At 30.2% G+C, this 6,367-nt stretch overlaps 1 long non-coding RNA gene across 1 annotated transcript; it reads left to right on the top strand.

The window, feature by feature from the left end:
- The first annotated feature begins 5,607 nt into the window (after positions 1-5,607).
- On the top strand, positions 5,608-6,046 carry LOC129804390 (uncharacterized). Its single transcript, XR_008751980.1, has 2 exons — positions 5,608-5,755; positions 5,817-6,046. It is a non-coding gene; the product is annotated as an uncharacterized LOC129804390 (long non-coding RNA).
- Positions 6,047-6,367: the final 321 nt, after the last annotated feature.

Genomic DNA, 6,367 nt, shown 5'->3' with positions numbered 1-6,367 from the left:
TACTCATTACTTTAAAAGAATTAATAATTGTTCAGAAAACAGCATTTGGGGTAGATGTAACCAGGCAATTTCAATTTCACAAAATGAGTAGGTAAAAGATCGGGAAATTGACCTTCATGCGAAATATCTATAATTCATAGATTACGAAAAAAATTGGTGGCGCTGTGTTCAATAAAAAGTCACATGATGTCAAAATATGGGGAAAATCTATTGAAAAATGTCTTTGATATGCATGCTTTTAGTTTTTTTGCTATTTTAATTATTCTTTGTAAAAAGTGTCGTGATTTTTTGAAAAATATACAGTCTTTATATATCTCTTAAGTAATTAAAATAATCGAGAGTGGTGCAAAGTTAATTTCAAGGGTGGGAAAAAAGGTGTTTACATCCTCCCCAGAAAGTGGTTACTTCTACCCCAGGTATTTTGTGAAAAGAGAAAAATGCACAGGGACACAAATTTTATTTTTATGGAAAACTCAATTGTTTTCCAGCATCCGCATTACCCTCGACGAATTGCCTATACCCAAGGGTAAAACATGAGCTAAGAAATATTTTCCAAAAAATCACGGTGTCCTTGGAAAATCACCTCAAATTCGCATGTATCGAAAATGGTTACATGTGCCCCAGTCTCCCCTAATAATCTTAAACTCTCAAAATTCATGCGAAGGGGAAGTAGGACAACTTTGAATTAGGGCACTTTGCGCACTAGCACTTTTTTCTCCCGTTTTTAACACTAAACCTACCAAACCAAGACCCGGTCAAATTGACCGGTTTAAAATTAACACATATTTAAACGGTACAATGTCACTGTCAAACTTTATGAATTTCTTAAAATATGCATGTAATATATTTTTCAGTGTTTAAATTTTAATTTTTTGCTCTTTTGCAAGACAAATTCGTTGAGTATTCTACTCTACCGCGGTTTGTAATTTGACCGAAAAATTACCAAAAACGGTCGGTAGGTTTAGTGTTAAATGGAACTGAGCCATCATAATTTGGCTTCAGGATTGGTTTCTGCAGCTAATCATGGTAAGATTCAGCTACACTTAAAAATAGGAGAAGAAACCCAATTTTGAAGGTGCCCCACTTCCCCCTATTAGGAATATATTTTTAAAAAAGTTTTCTAACCCTCCAACGGTGTTTTCTTTAATATGCGAAAAAAGTTCTAAAACAATGTTTTCTAGGATAATTATGATCCAATAAAGTCGAAAAAACCATCCATTTTTAATTATCTCTTTTAGTTTAGACGCTAGGTGAGAAAATATAAAAATTTTTGAAACTCTTTTTGCTTCTAAAATTCACATTTTTAGTTTTTTCAAATTTTTTAAATAAAATATACAAAGTAGAATGACAAATCTTTCAGTAAAAAATAAATTTATTTTAGTCAGATAACTTTAAATCGGTATTTTTATGGAAATTGGAAATGAGTTTTTTTGCACAAATATTTTTTGTTGCTTTTTCTCTGACTTGTCACACAAAACTGGGAATAGCAACAAAATGAAGAGTCAAAATGAGTTTAAACTTTCAAGAGCTGTTTATAAGACTATTACCGAGGACACTATAGCACTTTTAAATAAATAAAACCTTTATTGTCGCTGTAAATGTGACTTTTGTGAAGACCGCCTGGAGGCGGTCTTACCCGTTAGAGGGCTAATTCCTTAAAACTTTGAATAATTTAGGAAGGATAAAAGATATAATTATCTACCTCAGAAAAGAGCTCTGTAGAAACAGCTCTTAATTTAGCTCTTGAAATAAGAACGGACATTTCTGTCTTGGGTTAGAGACTAATTTACTTGAACAAAAGCATTTATTTTAAAACATGCTTTGGCTCAAGAAGACAGTGTTTGAATTTTCAAAGATAAAAAAATGTCTCTGAACGAATTTTAAGCACCGAGCAGGTCTTGAAGCAAAGCATAACGAGCTTTGATTCCAGTATCAGATTTTCTCTGCTGTATCACAACAATATTGACGTACACTCACAAATAATAAACGCAATTGAATTTGACGTTTTTTTTATTGAAGTATCACTGTATACATTTTTAATCTATTGTTTTCCTATTCCCTATTTTTTTTATTAAAATCTAAGCAAAATTCATCACTTTTTGTCTAAATCAAGACTCACATTAGGAAGATTTTTTTCCATCCGACTATCGATGAGCGAGATGCCCGACATGTTTACAATTTTTTTTTAGTTAGAACTGCCCTTTTCTGAGTGAAAATTATAAAGTCAGTCGTTCTCTTTTATTATCGCTTTTATCTTGAAAATATCAAATTTAAAAAGTTTTGACTCATCACGTTATTACATTTTAGCTCATATTTCCCTATCCTAAAATTTCCTAAATGTAAAGGATAAGATAAAGTAGGGCACATTTCAATTAGGCCAGCTTTAAAATAGAACTTTTTTCTCTTATTTTTTAAATGAAACTTGGTTTGGCCACAATATAATTTAGCTCCATAAACCATCTGTGAAGCTAAAGTACATCATTATAAGGCTCAATTTTATTTACAAATAGAAGAAAAGAGCCGAATTTCAAAGAAGTCCCGATTCAAAAGTTCCCCACTTTATCTTATCCTTTTAAAATTTTAAAAATTACTGCGGTTGATTTTGTGTCATAGTGCTATGATTTATTTTAAACTCATTTTCTAAGAATTAAAATAGGATTGATTCAATAGTAGTTCAGGATTAAATTTGAGTTTTCATATCGAACTTCCGCGATTTTAGTGGCATTTTGAGGATTTTTCGATTTTTTCTTTTCTTTAGGAATTAGATTAAAAAAAATAGTGCACTTTCACGTACGGATTGCGCGTTTTCCTACTACTCAAAGTAGCCCTGCTTCCCCTTACTTCTAAGTTATTTTTGGAAAATTTTGAGTTGATCTACATATACTGATTAGTCTGAAATCGATAATAAACTGATAAACGTTGCAAAATAGCTCACTGAAAAAAAAACTAAATGAAATACTCGAATTCGTGAAAGCTTCCAACTTCCCTCTTTTTATTTCGTGTTGATTTATTGTACAATCTGTCTTTTTAAGGAATGAAAGACAATAAGTACATAATTTCAGTTTACATATTATCTCAGGTTATGTAAATAAATGGCAACGGAAATAACTTCAGGAGTCTAAGGCTGTCTACACACTATGAGCATTTTTTAAAAAAATTCTTTAAAAAATAACCCTAAAAAGGTTTTTAAAAAGAATCGGCTCTACACTAGTGAAAATTTTTGTAAAAAAATGGATTTTTTACAGAAATTTGCCTAGTATGTAAGCAATTTTGTAAAAAAAACCGACTCATTCTTATTTTTTCAAAAATTTTTTAAAGAATTTTTTTAAAAAATGCTCATATGTGTAGACAGCTTAAGACGGGGCCAATGCTCCTACTTAGAGGAAAAAAATCACTTCTTTAGAAAAATAGAAAAAAAATCACTTAGGTTGCCACCTACACATCAGCTGGCCAGGATCCACTTTGTTCAGACTTCTAAAGTCACAATTATGATACACTTTTGTTGCAATGGGATTCGGATAAACCCGGATACGTGCGTTGTATCTCACAGATGCTTCAGAGATAGACTCCCTCACTGTATCCATCCTTAAATCGCGATGAATGCAGTGATTTGTAATATACCACAGAACCACGCCAGTCACCCGATTGTAGTCTCATTGCAATTCTCTTGGATTTTCTCGACCACAAGGTTCGAGATTAGGCGCGACATCAGTTCCAATCTTGGTGGAAACACTACAGGATTAGTGAGCAGAGTTCCTTCTGAAATTTTGAAGAAATCGATCAACAGGATGCCCCGAATCTGTGAGGCGCTTATCAAAACTAAAGAAGGATTCTTCGAGAAGAACTGAATTTGATGATTTTATTTATGTTTATTTAAATAAAATAATGAAGTAAAAGAAATGAAATTGCAACAATAATAAGAAGCAATTTGAAAAATAATAAAAAAATATTTGAAAAAGTAGAATTTGGACTGGAAATTTTGATATTCAAAGAAGAAACCCCTTTCAGAACAGATCACACCGCAAACCGAGCACAATCCGTACCATAAATATTCCCTCGGCATAACTTTCAGTTTTTCTGACTCTTAATAATATTTACTAATAGTATTTAGCTTTATTAAATGATTATTAAAAGATTAGATCAGTTTTAGAATGTGGGGCTACTTTTGCATTTTTGTCCAAAATGCTAATTTTTGACTGATCCTCAAATTATAAATTTTTTATCCCATGTATTTTCTCAAATTTTGTTTAAAACTGTTCTTAGGTTTATATATGAAACTATTTCAGTCAATAGAACACTGCATATTACAGCGTTTTCCCGGTCCAAACCAGGTGTATTTAAGCTTACGAAGGGTGTATTTAATGTTTTGAACGTTAGTGTACTTTAATCAACTATATTTAAATATATTTCAATAAGTAAATTGAAGTAATATATGGGGAAAAATATGAAGTGTTCGAAGCCAGGGATGTGTGAAGACTGAAAGTCTTCTCCTAAAGAGCAAATCAAACAGTCCGCTGGACAAAATTACCCATTCACTGTTTTGGATAAACAAATTTGATGGACAGGTTTATCAACTAAATGAATTGATAATATGAGTTCTTTTTCAGCAATGCTTCGGAGCTTTTTTGAGTATTTCCAAATTCCAGTTTTACCCAAAATGAGCTTCTTGGAAGTTCACGAAAAAATTTTCAATATGTTCGCATTCTTAGGACTTTGTCCATTTGTTGTAAATTGTGGCAAAATTTGTTACAATCGTTTTACAATTGCGTCAATAGTTTGTCGTATTGTCATTACAAATAGCTTCATTTTTGCTGCCTTATTTGTTTACATTGCACAGGATTCTGATGAAGAACTACCTGTGACTCTTAATTTTCTAACTTTTGCACTTGGAATGATTAATTTATTAGTAGTTTACAATTTAGTATCAATTATTTTCTTACTCAGACCTTCTCGATATGTCGAATGTGTAGAGTTAATCAGTAAACTTGATCACTTAATCTTGAGTAAACTAAATATTAAAGGTGTATTTGGTCGAAGTGTAATTTTTTGGTGGATTGAGTTTGTCATAAAATGCATTACTTACTTCTTTGTCTTTTATTTATCATTCAAAAATATTTTGCAAATGGAAGTTTTCGTTATTTGTGTTATGTCTTACGTCCATTTGGGTACTCTTAATATATTCTTACATTCGTTTTATTTGAGATTTCTTTGCAATTCTTTGAATTTTTACATAAAGTATTTTTTACAAATCATGAAAACTAATTCTTTAACTAATGAACAAGAAGTTTTTCGACAAGTTAAAATTTTTATTCAATTTTTTAAAATTCTCGAATCATTTGGAAAAAAATTGGGGATAATCTTTTTAATGATATTACAATTTAACTTTGTCTATTTATTTTTGATAGGTTACTTTATGTTTTTTGCCGCATTTATGATAAAATATAATAACGGCTCCGTGATTGTCTTTAGTCTTACCGTTCCTATATTCATTTATCTCATCGATCTTATCTTACTACTTAATTCTTCAAATAGACCACTTAAAAATGTAAAACTTATAAATTTTCAAAATGAAATTCTATCTAATTCTAATTTACTTTTTAAGGTGATCATCATGAGAAATTATTGCCGAAGAAATTACTTTAAAACAAAGTCAATAGAAACATGCAGTGATGTCTTCTTATTAGCATTTTTGCATATAAACATCAAATTTGAGGCTCTTCAATTGATAAATTTGGATAGAAAGCTACTATTTCATGTAAGATCTGAATCTGGTACAACAACAAAAATTTATATATAACTACTTCTTTTACATATAGATTTGTGCTGCAGTTGTTTCGTATGTTCTTATCATGCTGCAATTTAGCATTCAGGAAATTCAACTGATATTTTTAAGCGGTAACGAGTATTCACATTACGAAATTTAAAAATTCATTCAACTAATATTGAATCAATACCATGTTTAATAAAAAACAAATAGAAATTTAATATATTATAAAAAAAAGATTGGTTGAAAATTCATATTATAAGAAAATACTATTTTCTCCGATAATATTAGTGTATTTTTTAATATCTTCTGTATAAAATACTTGTATAAAAGATCAAATCTAGAGATAAAACGTTGTAAACAATGAGAAATTGAATTAGGGTTTTATATTTATTGCAATCTTAATGAACATGTTACAATTATTAAATAATCTAATAAAATAATAAACTAAAACATAATTTGCAATTTAGTTATTTCTTCCTTTAACCCTTTAACGACGAGACAGTTTTCGCTGACCGAAAATCACCAATAAAAATGAAACCGATTAAGAAAACTTCTCCAACGTCTTGCATCTAACCTTCGAAAAGCCAACAGAGTCTAATT

The sequence above is a fragment of the Phlebotomus papatasi genome, chromosome 2 (assembly GCF_024763615.1).
Source record: "Phlebotomus papatasi isolate M1 chromosome 2, Ppap_2.1, whole genome shotgun sequence".
Taxonomy (NCBI): Eukaryota; Metazoa; Arthropoda; class Insecta; order Diptera; family Psychodidae; genus Phlebotomus; species Phlebotomus papatasi.
This window is presented reverse-complemented; position numbering and strand designations above follow the sequence as displayed.